Source organism: Heloderma suspectum, chromosome 13 (genome assembly GCF_057233095.1).
Source record: "Heloderma suspectum isolate Gila_16-S chromosome 13, 16-S_ref, whole genome shotgun sequence".
NCBI lineage: Eukaryota > Metazoa > Chordata > Lepidosauria > Squamata > Helodermatidae > Heloderma > Heloderma suspectum.
The window spans coordinates 12,367,842-12,386,610 of NC_139470.1; positions in this window are offsets into that span (position 1 = coordinate 12,367,842).

An 18,769-nucleotide genomic window follows, 5' to 3' on the forward strand; every position below is an offset into this window, starting at 1 on the left:
ACCCGCTTGGCGGGAGCCTTTCCCTGGTCTCTGTAGGCTGGAAGATTATAGATGCTTTTATCGTTTTTCGTATTAACTGCAAGGCGAGATGGAAGCGGTAACGCAGAGGGGAGCATAAATCACTCCTGCCCCGATTAGATTTTTATCAGGCTTTTTAAAAACATGGTGCGTATTCCATGGAAGGCACCTCTGTGAAAAGGCAACTTTGTTCCTCTCTGGGCAGTGCATGGGAACATCGGAACCTGCCTTAGACCCAGTCAAACCGTCTGGTCCGTCTAGCTCTGCCTTTCCCAATCTGGTCCCCTCCAGATGTTTTGGACTACAACACCCAGCATTTCTGACCATTGGCCATATGGACTGGGGCTGATGGGGGTTGAAGTCCAAAACATTTGGAGGGCACCAGCTTAGGGGAGGCTGATCTAGTTCAGCGCAGGCCAGCGGTGACTTCTCCAGACTATTTTCCTGGAGATTGAGTGAGGGACCTTCTAAAGCCTAAAGCTTTAGGCTTTCCACCTGGGAGGGCTGTGGGTCAGTAGATGAGTCCCTGCTTTGTATGCAGATGGTTCCACGTTGGATCCCCCGCATCTCCAGATAGGGCTCGGAAGGAATCCTTCCTGAAACCTTGGAGAGCCTCTGCTAGTCAGTGTTGACAATTCTGGGCTAGAAGGACCAAAGTTTTGACTCAGTATAAGGCAGCTTCCTATGTTCCATCATTCCTACTGGTAGAGCACATCCTTGGCATGCTGGAGGTCCCAGGTGCAATCCACGGTTTTACCTGGGAAAGACCCCCATCAGAAAACCTAGAGAGCTGCTGCCAGTCAGTGTCGACAGTACTGAGCCGTGGTCTGACATGGTAAAGGTCGCTTCCTGTGTTGGAGTGGGGCCATAGCTCAGTGGTAAAGCACATGCTTTGTGTGTAGGGGGTGCCAGGCTCAATACCCAGCATCTCCAGGTAGGGCTGGGAATGGTCATGCTGGCTGGCATGATGGGCGTTGTAGTCCTTTACATCTGGACAGTGTCAGGATGGGGAAGGCTGAGCTCAGGGCCAGCTCCAGGATTTTGAACTCCAGGCATTTGCGTCAGCTCCGGACTTTTGAGCTCCCGGAATTTGAGCTCTAGGCTTTTGAGCTCCAGACTTTTGAGCTCAGCTTTTGAGCTCCAGAGTTTTGCGTCAGCTCCAGGCTTTTGAGCTCCAGAGTTTTGCATCAGCTCCAGGCTTTTGCGTCAGTTCTAGGCTTTTGCGTCAGCTCCAGGCTTCTGAGGTCCAGGCTTTCGCATCAGCTCCAGGCAGGCTTTTGTGTCAGCTCCAGGCTTCTGAGCTCCAGGCTTTTGTGTCACCTCCAGGTTTTTTAGCTCCCTCAATGCCCCCCCCCCCGTGAGTCTGCCTTCCCTCCATCATTGTCACGGGCTGCCTCTCTTTCTCATCACTGCTACCAGCCATTGCTGCCAGTCAGCGTTGATACTGCAGGGTTTGATGGACCAAGGGTCTAACTCTAAAAGGCAACTTCCTGTGTACCTATGATCCTGAATTTAGCCTTGGTGTCAGTGGGGCTTTTCTCTTCTTTTTTTTTAACATCCCACCCACCCTGGCGGGGCTGGAGAATTCGGGGGGGGGGGAAGGTGGGTGATGAGGGTTCATCCTCCCTTCCTGGAGCACGGTGGTCCCGATCCCAACGGGGGCTGCATGCACTTTCACTAGAGTAAAAAGAAGAAACAAGCTGACATGATTAGCTGAACGTGTACTGTAGTTCTTAGAGCTAATGTTGCATAATGCGCCATCCCTCTGGGGTTTTGTGCGAAGTTAAAATGTTGTGTTGTTTTTTCGGTCAGTCGCTTCCGACTCTTCGTGACTTCATGGACCAGCCCACGCCAGAGCTTCCTGTCGGCCGTTGCCGCCCCCAGCTCCCCCATGGTGGCTCTCAAACACGGATACTTTTTAAAATGGGTGAGGGAGCCGGGCAGGTGGAAGCTGGCAGCTCCGATGTGAGCGGGGTGGTGAATCTGCTCCGGGGCACAATCAGAACCGGTCAGAACTCTAAAGGGGCTATCTGACTGAAGCCCAGAAGAGATTCACCTCTTGCCTGGCACCGGAGCCACCAGCCTCCACTGGCGGATGGTCTGCTCAGACCCTGGGACTCCCAACAGCTGCCTGAGGAGACCGTGTGCTGACACCAGGCCTACCCAGAATCCTTTGCAGTGTGCAAGCACTCCATGATGGTGGATGCTGTGTGGTGGTGATTGGAAAGGGTTCCCTGGAGCTTGAAAGCCTTTGCAAAGCACCACATCTCCCCTGTGCTGGCATTCCTCGCCATTTTATCTGGATCTAAACATTGAACACTAGAGGTCAGTAGTGGCTTTTATAAGTATCAAGTGGATCATCTGCAGAATCCTGGTTAACTGCAAGAAGAAAATGCAGCGCAGAGAGGTATTGTATTTTTATTATTATTTATACGGCACCATCAATATACATAGAGCCTGATGGAGGTATAAAGGCAAAATTAGACGGGGCCTTGAGCCCAAAGACCTTACAATCTCAAACAGACATTGCGGAAAGAGAGAGAGAGGGAGGGAGGGAGGGAGGGAGAGAGAGAACCAACGGTGAAACGGGAAGAAAGTGAGTAAGTACAGTTAATACATCCTTAATTCACCACCACCACCCACTCGCTGAACTTTGTCTCCCTGGGAGTTTGCATTATAAAATAAACTGCAACCGTTGGCAATCGAGGTGTGTTGGAGAAAAAACACATTTTCCTGCCAGAATAAATCATTTTTTAAAAAAACAACAGGACAAAAGCTTAGCTGATTCCAAGAAATCGTTGAGGGAGAGTTGAGAAACGAGGGTGTAGAGCAGAGGTGTTGAACCTCAAATCACCAGGTGGTTCCTGCTCCCCACCCCCCCACTGCTTAATGTTAGATGGTTTTCCAGCTTTTGTGCACTTTTCTCCCCATTCTGAAAGGCTGAAATGCCTCTCTGAAGGGTGAGTTACTGGCACTACAAGCTTTAGGGTGCGATCCTATGGGATGGTCGGCCGCCTCCGAACTCGGAGGCGACTGACTACCGAATGCAAGGCGGGCAGAGCGCGGAAGGGATCTTCTCCTTTGTGCTCCAGTCGCCCTGCATTTGCAGTTAGAGGGCCAATTTCAGCTGTCTAGCCAGAGTCGCTCGGAGTGCGTGTGTGCGTGTGTGGGGAGAGAGGCTGTACGGTGCATAGGAAGCGTCATACTGGTGCTTCCACCATCCCCTCCCCATCCTGAGGAACGCCCCCTTTCCCCTTGCTCCATGCCGCTCTTCCGAGTGCAAAGCCAGGGATGAACCGTGCCACCTATGAGGGGGAGGGGGGAGGGGAGGCGGTTTTCTGAGAACTGACCTCAGAATGCTGGCTCCGAGGTCGGTTCCTAAATACTAAAAAATCCTATGGCAGTCTAGCCGCTGTCTCGCGGCCATAGGTTTGCGCCCTTAAGCTAAAATATATTGGTATGATTGGTATTTTGACCTCGGGCTCTTTTGCCTTCGGCCCTGCCCAACACTGGAATGTGGCCCCCAAGAACTTCTCTGGAATGGACTTGGGCCCTTGAGCTGAAAGATGTTCAGAATGCCTGGTTAGGGATATGCAGGTGTTATTAAATCCATCCTCTCTGTTTCGCGGATTAGCAGGCATCTTTCATTCCATCGTCTGCTCATCTAATGGAATCAGATTTTCCGTTCTTCTTGCGCTAATTCGCATTAGCGCATCCACGCATTAGCGCCATAATCCACCTCAAAAGTGAAAAACTGGGCCACAGGTCCATGGAACCCACATGGTTCAGATAAAGCCAGTCCGCTGCAGAATTCGCAGGTCGGATTTATAGATAACAGAACTCATTTGACTCCGTTGTGGATTTCTCCTACATCCCTGCCCCGGTGCAGAGCATGCTAGTTCCTGTGCTGTGAGTTCAGTGGGTGTCACACTTTAAGGAGGTGAAGAACTGGGGGCAGGTTCAGAAGAGGATGACGAAGATGGTCAGCAGTATAGAAAGCAAGTCCTATGAGGACAGGCTGGAGGAACCAAGAAGACTGGAGGGTTGGGTCGGAGGTGGCATGAGAGCATCTTCAAATCCCTGAAGGGCCATCGCACAGAAGACGGCATGGACATACTCTCTGCTGCTCCCCAGAGGGCAGGATCAGATCTAATGGGCTTCAGTTACACCAGGGTAGGTCCTGTTGCATGATCACCATGGTCTAGTTTTGCCTCAAGGCAAATAGATTGAGATACTCTTCTACATGGTGAGATAATAACTCTCTCTCTCTCTCTCTCTCTCTCTCCCCCCCATCTCTCTCTCTTGTGTGTGATTATATATATATATATATATATATATATATATATATATATATATATATATATATAATCTCTCTTAGTCATGTGTTCTCAGTGGTGTGTGCCTTGCAGAAAGCAGAAGGGAATCACTTTTAATGTGATGGATTTTATAAACGAATGAAAAAGAACCAAATGGGAGGGATGTGTATTGAGGCAGGAAAACGAGAGCTTAATTTGATCAGGGCCTGAGCCAAAAATCGACTACTAAACCTCACCACTAATGTCTATAGCATTTTCCCCCCATGGCGCTCCATGTTACAGGATCTTACTAGCCCAGTGTTCCTCAATCTGGTGCCCTCCAGATATTTGGGACTACGGTTCCCAGTACTCTGAATGGTTGGCTGGGCTGGCTGGTACTGTTGCTACGTAAGAAGAGCCCTGCATTCTGTCCACACAGTGGCCAACCAGCTGCCCTCAGGAAGCCCACAAGCAGGACATGAGTTCAGCAGTGCCCTCCCATCCCTGTTCCCCAGCAACTGGTGTACACAGGCACACTGCCTCTGATATTGGAGGTAGCATAGAGCCATCAGGACTAGGAACCATTGATAGCTTTCTCCTCCACCAGGAATTTGTCCAATCCCCTTTTAAAGCCATCCAAATTGGGGGCCATCACTATATCCTGTGGTAGCGTATTCCAGAGTTGAACTCTGCATTGTGTGAAGAGGTCCTTCCTTTTCTCTGTCCTGAATTGTCCACCAGTCAGCTTCATGGGAGGGCCCCACTGGGTTCTAGTATTATGAGAGAGGGAGAAAAAGGTCTCCCTCTCCACTTTCTCCACACCAGGCATAAGTTGGTACACCTCCATCATGTACCCCCTTCCTTGCCTTTTTTCTAAGCTGGGAGTTGAAGTCCAAAACATCTGGAGGGCAACCAGGTCGGGGAAAGTTGCTCTACCCTCAAGCAGCCTGCTCCAGTCCAGATGTGTTGGTTGTCTATGCAGGTTCTGGCTGTTATGGAGAGCAAACTCTCCCAGGAAGGAGCCTGTTCTCCACCCCACCCCAGAAAACCAAACTGGGGAGCGGATCTGATAAATGACCAGGCAAGGGCAGTCAAGTGTCCTCTTTTGCTGAGGATCATCCTCTGTTTGAAGGTCTCGTCTGTTTGAAGGCCTGTCCTGTCCCAGCCTGGTTTAAAGATGAAGAACCATAAGAACCGTTCCCATCTATGCTTTGCATTTGAACAGCAGGCTGAGCAAAAGGCACACAGGTTACCTGGCTGCAGTCTTCCCAACTATACTGAGGTGCACAAATATAGGAAGAGAGACTGAAAGAACTGGGCATGTTTAGCCTTGAGAAGAGAAGGCTGAGGCGAGATAGGATAGCATTCTTCAAGGACTTGAAAGATTGTCACAGAGAGGAAGGCCAGGATCTCTTCTCCATCATCCCAGAGTGCAGGACACGGAATCATGGGCTCAAGTTACAGGAAGCCAGATTCCGGCTAAACATCAGGAAAAACTTCCTGACTGTTAGAGCAATACGACAATGGAACCCTACTATTCTATGATTCTATGTTCTTATGTTCTTAGAGCAATATGACAGTGGAACCCATTACCTAGGGAGGTGGTGGGCTCTCCCACACTGGAGGCATTCAGGATGAGGCTGGACAGCCACCTGTCAGGGATGCTCTGACTTGGATTCCTGCATTGAGCAGGGGGTTGGACTTGATGGCCTTGTAGGCCCCTTCCACCCTTACTATTCTATGATTCTATGGTTCTGTTCTATGAATTTGTAAACTAATTATAATGATCTCTCTTGCCCATGTGTTCTCAATGGTCTGTGCCTTGCAGAAAGCAGAAGGGAATCACTTTTAATGTGATAGTTTTTTTACACATGAATGACAAAGGAACAAGCGGGAAGGATATACTTGAAAGAGAAATAATTTTTAAATTTGCATCTATACATATGAATTAGCCTATGCCAATTTTATGCTAATTGGTTTCTCCTCTGTTTTTCTGGTGATCTATTTTCTCTTTTTTCACGATTCCCCCGCCCCACTGCCCCTCTAGGAAGGGCTGCTCTTGCCACAGAGTTCTCTCCTAAGTTGACTTGATGGCAGTTTTGAGCCCTCACAGGATGGGGCTGGATGGAACTGCCCCCCTCTCTCGCCAGTGTCGCTTTGCTCCCTTACAAAAATGTGTAAGTAAAACAAACCAACAATGCTGCCTGTAGAAAACCATCATGTCAGGTTCAGGGTTTGGGTTCCTTTCCCCTGACATGCTAGCTTTCTATACCCAAGGGATTCTTTCCGCCTTTTTATATTGAAGAGCCAGTGTTGGCTCCAGGTTTTTGGGCAAGACACCCTCAATGGGCCCCCTCCCTCAGTCAACCTCCTTTCTCATGGCCATGATCACCAGCTCCTCCTCCTCCTTCTCATCACTGCCACCACTTGCTTGCTTGCCAGGCAGAGACCCAGTGAGCAAGCAGGCCGTGGCATCTCCTGCTCCTCCTCACCACCACCGTTGTCTGGGCCAGAGTGAGACGCAGGTGAACAAGCAGATTGTAGTGGTGACGTGGAAGAGCAAATACAGGGAGCTTTTGCCAGTGGGCCCCTGCTGGGGTGAGGGCCCTCAGCAAGTGCCCAACCTTGCCTACCCTTGATGCTGGTCCTGGGAAGAGCATCCAGTCAGGTGAATCCCCGCCTGTAGTCTGAAGTGGTCCGGCCCAGACATGGGTTTATTGCCTCAGGAAGAAATAGGCCACTGCACTCCTCCTTGAAGTTGGGACTGCGAAGGGGCATGGGCGGAAGCGCTGAGCGCTGAGCTCACTTGCTTTGTCTTGTTTACAGAACCATTTTCCTCCAGTGAATTGAGTCTCTCTGGTAACCAGAAGAGACACAGCTGTGACTTTACTCTTGAAAATTGGGCTCGGGGTGAGAAATGATAACGCTCTTGACACCTTTTCTTTTGCACAGACTTTTCTTGGCTGCTGACTTGGCCAGACCAAAAACGAAACAAAAATAGACCTCGTAGGTTCTGTCTGCTACACTTTTGAATGGTGCCAGTTTGGTGTTTGATGGCCCCTGGGTAAAGTGCCTTCTTGTGGGCCCCCTCCTCCATCAGTAGGTCCACGTCTCCACTGGTAGGGCCTGGCGGACTTTCCTGGTCGGAGTGGTAGGCAGCAGCACTGTGAACAGTGCCAGGGGGAGGGATCTAGCCTCAATTTTAATTTCCCACAATGCCCCACCCAGGTCAGACTGCCGTATTCATTTCCCACAATGCCCCCCAAGTCAAGCTGCCATATTCATTTCCCACAATGCCCCCCCAAGTCAAGCTGCCATATTCATTTCCCACAATGCCCCCCCAAGTCAAGCTGCCATAGTCATTTCCCACAATCCTCCCCCCATGTCAAGCTGCCATTTTAATTTCTCACAATGCCCCCCAGGTCAAGCTGCCATTTAATGTCCCACAATGCCCCCCCCGGTCAAGCTGCCATTTAATGTCCCACAATGCCCCCCCCGGTCAAGCTGCCATTGTAATGTCCCATAATGCCCCCCCAGGTCAGATTGCCATATTAATGTCCCACAATCCTGCCCCCCAGGTCAGACTGCCATTTTAATGTCCCCCTAGGCATTGTAGGAAATTAAAATGGCAGCTTGACCTGGTGATCTAGTAGAGCTTGGAACATGAAGTCTGAAAAAGGCAATTAAAATAGGGGGCCAGGGCAGGGGTCAGCTAGGATGGCCATTGTCAAAAAATGCATCACCCCCCCACCAAAGATGATGACCTCAACAGAGATTTGCATAAATTGTGCATATGCTAATTCATATGTCTAGATGCACATTGAGAAACAATGACTGTAATTTAAATGGAAATACAGCCCATCTCTCCATAGTGGGGAAGACTGTGACCAGGTGACCTGTATGTCTGCTGTCCAGGTGGTGGGGAAGATGGGAGCTGTAGTCCAAAAAATCTGGAGGATGGCAGGATGGAGAAGTCTGCAGTAAATCCCCCGGTGCAAGGCAGCCTCGTACGAAGCCGATTGCTTCAAACTGCGATTATTTGGGAAGGTCCCAGCCGCGGAGATAAAACCGTCCAAACTTGGGTCGAGCTCAGCCTCAACAAGCAACCCTCGTTGTTTGGCGTCGGCAGGCCAATGGCAAACGAAGCTGGCCTGATGATGAATGGGTCCATTTTCTGATTCCCTGGAATGTACTTGGAGGCTGCGGCGAGAGCTGATCCCAGCGTAACGTGACGAATGCCTCTTTGCTAAACCATCCTGTGTGCTTTCTATAACCGGCGAGGCACGCAGCCCGGCGAGGAGCTAACCGAGCGAGCCTGTTTGTTCCTGTCGCCGACGCTCCCCGGGTTTGTTCCCCATGAGTGATGGCCACACGCCGGCATTTCAATTCCGATGCTCCTCGTTCCGGCACCGGCATTAGGCTGGGATCTGTCACAGTTCCCAGCAGGCTGGATGGAAGCTGAACGGCTGGCAAAAAAAAACAGCGACACTCTCTTAAGAACAGGATTAAAGCCTAAAGGTCAGGGGAGCTTAAAGGCCCCAAAGCGAGCAATGGAAGGCAAAATTGAGCTGTTCCCGCAGATGCTTCAAGTGGATTCTGTGATTTGTCAACGTTATCAGCAGTGGGCAGTACAGGAGTGGTCCTGAACAAGACTCCAGCACAGGCTGGTGGTTTCAATGTCAGTGGAGCGGTGAACCTGCTCTGGATTTCAGTCAGGACCAGGCAGAACCCTTAAGGAGCTCTCCAAGGTGCTGAACCTCTTTTGGGGCTAGAGCACAGCACCTTATATAGCTCCTTTAGGGTTCTGACTAGTTCTGAGTGAAACCCGGAGCAGACTCATTGCCCCACTGACATCGGAACCACCAGCATCCACTGGACTCTGACTGGGCTGATGGGCCCAATCAGCATGAGCAATAGTCGGGGATGATGGGAGCGGTAGTCCATCTGGAGGGCAACAGGTCGGGGAAGGCTGCTCTAACCACTTCACCACATTGCGCTTCTGTTTTCTTCGAGGTCCTCGGAAGAAGAATGGGGCGTAGGTCTCTAGGGATGTCCACAGTTCAGGGTCATGGATCTGATCTCCTGGAATAAATGTCCATAATCGCGCGCCGTCGAAGGTAAGGCAGGGCTGGGCGACTTGTGGCCCTGCAGACGTTTTGGACTACAACTCCCGTCAGCCCTAGGTAATATACTCAATGGTGAGGGGAGTTGTAGGCCCAAACATCTGCAGGGCGATGAGCAGCCTGCCCTTGATGTAGAAGGAAAGTCGTCGGCTTGCATCTCAGAGCTTCCCTTTGGTCCCAATTCAGAGGTGATCTCATGCACATTGCTTCCCTGGGTCGGCTTGGTGTGACTTTCAGTCAAGAAAGGGATGGGAACATGCACCCACTTAGGACCTATCCCACGTGGGCAGCCCCTCAAGTTCGGGGCCAAATCCAGCCTGCCTGGGCTCACAATCTGGCTGTTATGTATCCTGGGGCGGGGTGTGCGTGCGTGCGTGCGTGCACACGTGCCGTGGCTTAGTTATTGTTTGGGGCCTTGGCATCTCCTGCAGAGCTGGGAGTAGCAGCAGTGGAAGGAGCTTCTGCTAAGTGGATTCTTCTGTGTGTGCTGAATCAAAGAACAGTTGTGGTTGAGGCCTGCTGATTCTGCAGTCATTCCTTCTACCTATGCAACACCGGCCCTCCAGGTTTTCCCAGATGGCCACGCCCTTTCCCTGGCCACGCCCCTTTCCCTGGCCACGCCCCTTTCCCTGGCCACGCCCCTTTCCCTGGCCACGCCCTTTCCCTGGCCATGCCCCTTTCCCTGGCCACGCCCCTTTCCCTGGCCACGCCTTTTCCCTGGCCACGCCCCTTTCCCTGGCCACGCCCTCTCCCCCCAACCACCAATCATTTGGTGGCTTCCTGGCTTTGGTACAGGGTCCCCCCGGCCCCCATTCCAAACGGGTGTTGAAATGTCACTATTAAAGCTTTAAGCACCAAGATGTTGGTATTTTTGCTCCCCGCCCCTTTTGCCTTCAGCCTCGCCCACTGAGACGTGGCCCCCGAGACCTCCTCCAAAGCGGAATCCGGCCCTTGGGCTGCAAGAGGTTCAACACCCCTGTTCTACGTGGAGACACCGAGGGTTGTGTTGCCACTGTCTCTCTACATGTCAGTTGGCTTACCTGCATGCATTAGTATCTAGTGCTAATATCATGAAGGATTTTTGGATTTGGCCTTTTATTTGTTTGTTTTTGCACGCATGCATAGAGCCGTACCCAGTGTGCGTTTGCACAGATAGAACCTCTATTCAGGACTGGCCATAACATCGGGCCGGGTGAGGCAGCCACCCCAGGTGAAAGGTGCTAGTCTCAGGGGTGGTGGAGGACTTTGTCCTGTTACCAGTGTTGAAGCAAGATTCAACTGCCATCCCAGTTGGACTCTGTGCATGGATATGGTTGGCATGGGAGGGGAGGGGAGGGGAGGCAATTCTTGTCCTTTGCCTCAGGCAGCAAAATGTCTTGGATCAGCTTGTCTGCTGCTGTTCCATCTGTGCAAAACTCCAACTGCATGAGTAAACCAACAATGTGATCTGGGCATTTGACTATTCAGCTTAGCCATGCTGGCATCTTTTGGGGTTGGCTTGCTCCCTTTCTAATCTATTGTATACATTTTATTCAAACCATGTTTATTTGTAGCTATTTTGGTAAAACCTAAAGAGGTTTGATCCCTTCTTAACTCTACTTATCAGCCTTAAAAAAATATTAACCATTGTATTGCCCCAGCCGTGGGCTTCGACCTCTTAATTTAGAGGTGCCAAGATAGTGATAAATCAGACCCAGGTTTACTTTCAAGGAGTACTTTATTGAGTAACTTACAGCACACAGGCATACCCAATGGTTGGATCAGACAGCTTCTCTGTACCCAGACCCATGGGGTACAATGGGTCTTATACCATTCTTGTTAGCAATGAGGCAGCATAACAGCAGCATGCGCCCTCTTGTGTTCATTCCCAGCATAGACTAGAAGTATTTGGTTCTCAGCACAGCCACCTGCAGCTTTAAGACAAACAAACTTCGCTTCCCAGGCAGAGTGCTTGATAAAGCACTCTCCTCATTAGTATGGAATGTGCTAGGCCCTGCTATCGGCCCTTTGACTCGTCTTCACATGCTCAGAGGCTTACTAGCAAGGGAATTGCACTAATAATGAACTTAAGCATGGCATTATGGATCTCTAGGCCCCTCTAACGCTACAGGTGACTTGGTTACACTTCTGGGGCCAATACATTCATCTCTTCTTAAAGCACAGGTCTATGCATGTCTACTTGGAAATAAGTTCCAGTGTGTTGAGTAGGCCTTACACCTAGGTAAAAACATGTGGGATTGCAGTCTTAGAAATTAATCATATTAAGGGTTGTTTTCTAATGACTGATTACATATATATATATATATATATATGAATGAAAGAGATGGTAGCAGTTTTGGCATAAATGCAATATATTTTAAGCCACTGCACTTTGGCATTCAGTTTGTGCCACTAAAAATGCACAAATGGTGTTCATTCTATGCATCTCTTCACCTTATGCACGTTAGCAAAGGTTACCCCTCACCTGATGCATTTCCAAGGCAGCCCTCAAAGCTTAACAAATTGTCTACCTCCCCCTTTGTTTGATGGTATCTGCTCAAGAACTGATGGACTGCAGATAACCCTTTCTTAAAAAGCCTGAAAGGATTAACTTGCTAGGACGCGTATGCATTTAAATTGCTCATTCCCTTCTCTTTTCAAAAAAAAAGAGAAAAGTATTATGCGCATGTGAATTACGATTCTTTTTCTTTTTCACATTTATAATTACACAGGAGAACAGATGGTAGAGGCTTCTTCTGAATCAATGTAACCATAAAAATATCTCCTAATATCTCAATTCCTCTCAGGTACAAGACTAAAAAAGAAGTGTTTTTCTCATTACAGATACAGAGCTCTGTATGATTGGGAAGCCATACAAAGCTTCCCAATGTGTGTGGCCCAGCCTATGCTTCTATGCACAAATTGACCCCCATGCACACTCCACTGTGTGCATGACTCCTCATGTGCAGAACATTATGCGCACAGAGCCCCATGCCGATAGAGTCCCATGCATCTTCTTTTGCGGCACAGATCTGCTGCCCCTGTTAAAATAAATGATGCGATCTGTGTGTGCATTTGTGCAAACAGAGTGCTTTGCAATGAGGCATAAAGAATGGCACCTCGGCAGAATGTCATTCAGCAATTTCCACCTTGAACACTGTTACACGACGGGATTATCTTGGCCCTCCATTAGATTATTTTAGAACGGGGAGGCGAGAAGCTAATCAATTTTCTTACTGACATAAATCTCCTGTCCTTATCTGTATTTACAGGCAGTAATCCCATATTTACATAGAAAATGCTGTTGTGCTAGCCAGCTATCCCATAATATAATAGCTAGGCTTCAGGGATCAGAGCAGGCCAATAGAAACCATGGGATATTCTAATGCTCTACATCATGCTATAATGCTCTACACAGCCCAAATATCTATTGTGCTAGCTGTCCAGGAGAAAATAAGAATAGATGCTTGTTTGCAAAGGATTGGAGGGGGGGGGAGGAGGAGGGGGGCACCTCCTCTAAAAAGGAATGTTTATTAAATTTATGATGAGGGCACATCGCAGTCTTCAAAAAGAAGTTTCATGACAAAGCAATGCAATAGATTTAAAAGAATGGATGCTTCGTTGTGCTTTCTGTTGAACTTTGTCTATGGAATTCAGGCTTCACAAAGGTATTGGTAACTGAACGTGTTTAGAAACAGGGTTTTAGACAGTTCCTTGGCTGGGCTCTAAATACAGCCCTCCAACAGAGTTTTGCCTAGGCTAAGTGCTGGTTTTGACCTATAAAGCTCTGCCTGACCTGGGAATGTCTCCTCCCATATGCACCTACTCATGCCTTAAGGCAGGGGTGCAAAACCCCCAGGTTGTGGGCTGAATTCAGCCCACCGGGATCCCTAAACCAGCCCACCAGGCTCTCTAATCTAGCCTGCAGAACCTCTTGGGGTTTAGAAACAGGGTTTTAGACAGTTCCCTGGCTGGGCTCTAAATACGGCCCTCCAACAGAGTTTTGCCTAGGCCAAGTGCTGGTTTTAACCTATAAAGCTCTGCCTGACTTGGGAATGTCTCTTCCCATATGTACCTACGTATGCCTTAAGGCAGGGATTCGCAACCCCCAGGTTGTGGGCTGAATTCGGCCCACCGGGATCCCTAAACCAGCCCACCAGGCTCTCTAATCTAGCCTGCAGAACCTCTTGGGGTTTAGAAACAGGGTTTTAGACAGTTCCCTGGCTGGGCTCTAAATACGGCCCTCCAACAGAGTTTTGCCTAGGCCAAGTGCTGGTTTTAACCTATAAAGCTCTGCCTGACTTGGGAATGTCTCTTCCCATATGTACCTACGTATGCCTTAAGGCAGGGATTCGCAACCCCCAGGTTGTGGGCCTAGGGAGGCAGTGGGCTCTCCCACACTGGAGGCATTCAAGATGAGGCTGGACAGCCATCTGTCGGGGATGCTCTGACTTGGATTCCTGCATTGAGCAGGGGGTTAGACTTGATGGTCTTGTAGGCCCCTTCCAACCCTACTGTTCTATGATTCGGCCCACTGGGATCCCTAAACCAGCCCACAGGGCTCTCTAACCTGGCCTGCAGAACCTCTTGAGGTTCCTCCAGGAGTGGGGCTCAGCATCCAAACCCTGCCCCATGAAGAAATCCCAGCCCCCAGGGAACCTCTGCTGTAATTTCCAAACGCAGAGTGGAGATAACCATGGGGAAGTAGGGGATTAGGGACTCGGCTGCTGCCAGGAAGAGCAGTCACTGAGTCACTCCACGTGGCACCCCAATGCTGGCTGCTGTGCAAAGCTAGAGACAGCGGTGCGAAGAGGAGCTGTTGCTGCTCCCTGGGCTGGCTGAGTCCTTTTCTCTGTGCTCAGAGAAGCACAGAACTAAATAACTAAGGGCGCAGTATGATTTTTTTCTGTCTAAACATGCATAGGATTGCGTCCTAACTAACTTAGACTTTTCTGTTCTCTCAGGCATTTTAGGGAGCAATCCTATGGTCACTAATCAGTGGCTAGACGGCCATAGGATATCTGGTTTTCTGGGAACTGACCTTGGACACCGCAATCCGACGTCGGTACCCAGAGAACCAACCTTCCCTCCCTTCCGCGCTGCCTCACAGGCAGTGTGGAACAGCCCTGTTCCCAGTGCTCAGAAGACGAGTGCGGAGCGGCCAAAACGGGGCATTCCGGGGGGGCGTTCCGGGGCGGGGAAGGCGGAAATGCTGGTATGACACATCCTATGTGTCGTCCGGCAGCCTCCTCCCCCACTCCACCTTGCTGCGGCTAGACAGCTGAAATCGGCTGTCTAGCTGCAAATGCGTGGCAGGAGAAGCGTGGCGGGAACGATCCCCTCTGTGCTTCTCCTGCCCTGCATTGGATAGACGGCCACCTCCGAGTTCGGAGGTGGCTGCCTGTCCCCGTAGGATTGCGCCCTTAAGCATTTTAGCATGCGTATCTCTTGTACCTGGTGGTGGTTTGTATATTTTATGTTATGCCCATAAACATCTGTTGGCTTTAGGCCATGCTGGATTTGATGGTTGTATTGTGATCTTGTGTGATATATATATATATATATATATATATATATGAATGATCCTAATTATGTTTTCAATTAAACTGGACAATTCCTTGTGAAATCTACTTTATGAGATGCTTAATAAATAACACATACAAGAAAACAAATAAGGGAGGAGAGGAGGAAGTCTGGACACTGGATTGCACTAAAGGGAATGGTGTACAGTTAATTCGTTGTGGCTCAATGTGATGCCTCCCCTCTGCAAACAGGAAAAGGTAGCATGTTAGTGGTGCAGGACATCCTCGCATCAAGGACATATAATAAATGACTTGGATGAGAGCGTAGAGGGGATGCTTGTCAGATTTTCGGATGACACAACACCGGGAGGGGTAGCTAGCACCGTAGAAGACAGAATCGAGATTCAAAACGATCTTGACAGGCCGGAATGCTGGTCTGAAACCAACAAGATGGAATTCAGCAGAGATAAATGTGAAGTTCTTCATTTAGGTCATTAAAATAAAAATAATTAAAACAAAGCCATCAAAGTCACATGTATAAGAGGAGGGGAGACCTGGCTTGGCAGCAGTCGATGTGAAAAGGAACTAAGTGCCTTAGTTAATCACAAGCTGAACATGAGCCAGCAGTGTGATGCTGCTGCGAAAAAAGCGAATGCATTCTTAGGCTGCATTAGCAGAAGCATAGCATTAACATCACAGCTACGGATGAGGGTGGAAGCCAAAATGTTTAGCTTAAATACCTTTTAGAATTACTCTGTTATTAGCCCCTCCCTCCCTCCCTCTGTCTCTCCCTGTCTCTGTCTCTCTGTCTCTCTCTCTCTCACACACACACACATGCACACACACACGCACACTAAATAAATAACAGAGTGGCAGGGCATTAAGGGAGGTGTCAGTGGTACCCATGGGAAGTGTTAGGTAGCTTAGACTCTGGACTTAATGGTCTTATGGGGGCTGGGGTGCCCCTCTAGATGGCCATGTGTATTGTTTCAGTTGTGAAGCACAGAACTTACATTTCTCTTCCTTCTCCCCATCCCCAACTGCCATTCCGTGCTTTGCAACCTCGTCGGCAAGTTACAGGAAGGGGGCAGTGTTGCAGTTAGCTCGTTAATGCATGGAAATTTTGGGCACAGCTAGCCTTAGAATCTCTATAGCCTACAGTGTGGTTTCCTGCTTTTCCCTTCCTTCCCTCCCTCCCTTCCTTCCCCTCCTCTCAGCCTTTCTCTATTGCTGGAAGCATGTGGCTTGCTCTCTTGCTCCCGCCTGTGTAAAGGAACAAAAAATGGACCGAATAATTTTTTGGGGAAAATCTATACTGTACCTGCATCTGTATGTGCAAGAATACTTGTGAGTAAAGCTGTTTTCTTTCTTCACTAAAGAAATGTGTGTTCTCTGTTTTCTTTTTAGCCTTTTGTGTGCGTGTGGGACTGGTAAATGCTCATTCTGTTTTGCTCTTTTGTTTTTTTTTCTCTGCTAACTGTCTTTTTAAGAGGAGGTATCAATACCAAATAATTCCCATCAAAAAGTGGGTCTACGTTCCCAATATGTTAGTACAACAACAACAAAACTGTTTGCCGATCGTGATTACAAAATAATACTCTGAGCATGGGCTGTTTTGCATTTTAAGCGCACTTGCATTATATCACCATCATGACTTCAGGAATTCAATGGATTTTGCTACTGTACTTGCTGCTCTTGGAGTCGTCCTGGGGGGGCGGGAGGGGATGAGTTGTGGAGCCCCAAGGCCTGGCTGTCGTTGCACTGCTGCCCATGGGCACCACGTTGGGAACCCCAGGTCTAGCACATTCATTAGTTAATGGAGAATTAGTTTGCTGTTAGTAAACAGGATGTTAAAAAGTTATCTGGATTTGTCATTGATTTGAAACGCTGCTGTTGCACTCTTGGCGGACAAAACAAAAGAAGTTCCCTGCCAAGCCATACTTTGAGGGTGATGAGTGGAACGTCTCTGGCTGACGAAGAGACAGGCCAAACCATTTCATACTCCATCGGGTTCTTGTAAATGCTCTCTGTGCGGTTTCGGTCTTTCGGAGGCTGCCATAGGCATGCGGCATGTCCCTTGTATAGAGAAAGCAGTATAAGAGAGCAGGAAGAAATGTGTGGTGAGGGGGATTTATGAGCAGAGGTTTCCAGTGTCTTTCCTCCCCGCAGGGTACTCTGCACCCGCGCTTAAAGGATGCACGTGTATACGGTCCTGTTCATCCCAAACTCCCAAGGCATTGTTATCGGCATGTCTCCATGGATGAACATCTTAACTTAGGTGCTAATATTGTGCTGAGGTTTCAGCCTCTGGGCAGAAAGAGGTTCAGCATCCCTGTTCTATATACTTGTGTTCCAAGGAATTTTGTGAGCTCTGTAACCAAATTAACGGGAAAGAAATCTAACAAATCCTGGACTCGTTAATGAAAGCAATCAGTAATAGGGGACAGATGCCCCTGAAAACTCGTACTTATTACTAAATATCCCTTAATCTTATGGGGGTTGGACTCGATGGTCTTATAGGCCCCTTCCTACCCTACTATTCTATGATTCATGAGCGATTGCCTAGGACAGACAAAAAGTACTTTTTCAGGGATCACGTAATTAATTTATGCAACCCCCTGATGCAAGATGGAGCTTGTTGTTGTTGTTAAGTCATGTCCAACTCTTCGTGACCCCATGGACCATAGCACACCAGGCCTTCCTGTCCTCCGCTCTCTCCCGGAGTGTGCTCAAGTTCATATCCATTGCATCGGTGATGCTATCTAGCCATCTCATCCTCTGCCGTCCCCTTCTCCTTTTGCCTTCATTCCTTCCCAGCATCAGGGTCTTTTCCAGTGAGTTTGCTCTTTGCATTAGGTGGCCAAAATATTTGAGCTTCAGCTTCAGTAGACCACTTTCAAAGGGAGGTTGACAAATCCACAGAGGATGAATCCCATTAATGGCTTTTGACCAAAATGAATGAGACCTGCGGCAAGATATTGCGGTGTGGAGTGCTCCTTTTCAGGGTTTCTGCCAGCCATGTAACCTCTTCCAGGTGACTCAGTACCATTCCCCTGGTTTTCCAACCAGCAGTCAGTCAGCATTTTGTGGCCACTTATTTGGATATTTGGGGGGGGTCCCCTTCCCTTAGGGTCCCCCCCCAAGGTTTTCTGTATTTCTGAAAACCACGTGTTTCTGCCAAGCGTGGTGGTTCCTCCCTCATGTGGGTGGGTGGTACCGTTTTGGCGACATCAATAACGTCACTCACCCCCTGAGAGTTGGAAATAGAGGGAATGACGGCTGAGTTGAATACCCCATGTTCAAAAGCAGTGCACCTCTAAATACTAGTCGCTGCAGGCAAACAGCATGGGAGGCTGTCGCTTATGTGCCCTGCCTGTGGGCTTTCTGTCATAAACAGGTCTGTCAGCCTCATCTCAACCTGCCTTCCACATATAGTGGTATTTTGTGTAGGGTCTTATTGGTCGATTAGATATTTCCTTGCATTTTTGCCTTGACGGGGCTTCCACCTTTGCTTTAACTCGGTGCAAATCGGATCCACATGGCGGTTTGTTCTAATTCTGAGTCAGGCGAAAGACACGACATGTGTAAGCGGCACGGAGGCATCCATCTGTGAGCTCTGCAGATGGAGGTTCGCCTGCCGTCTTCCCTGCTGGGGGCTGATGAACCGGAGAGATGAAAAAAAAAACCTGCTCTGAGCTGAGTATGAAAGAGGAGCAGCATGTCTTGAACCCAGGACCGCTCAATCAGAGGCAAAAAAATCTTGCCAGGTGTTGTGCGTGGGAAGGAAGGGAAAGAAAATTGAGACTCTTCTGTGGTGCACTGTAAGTGGTTC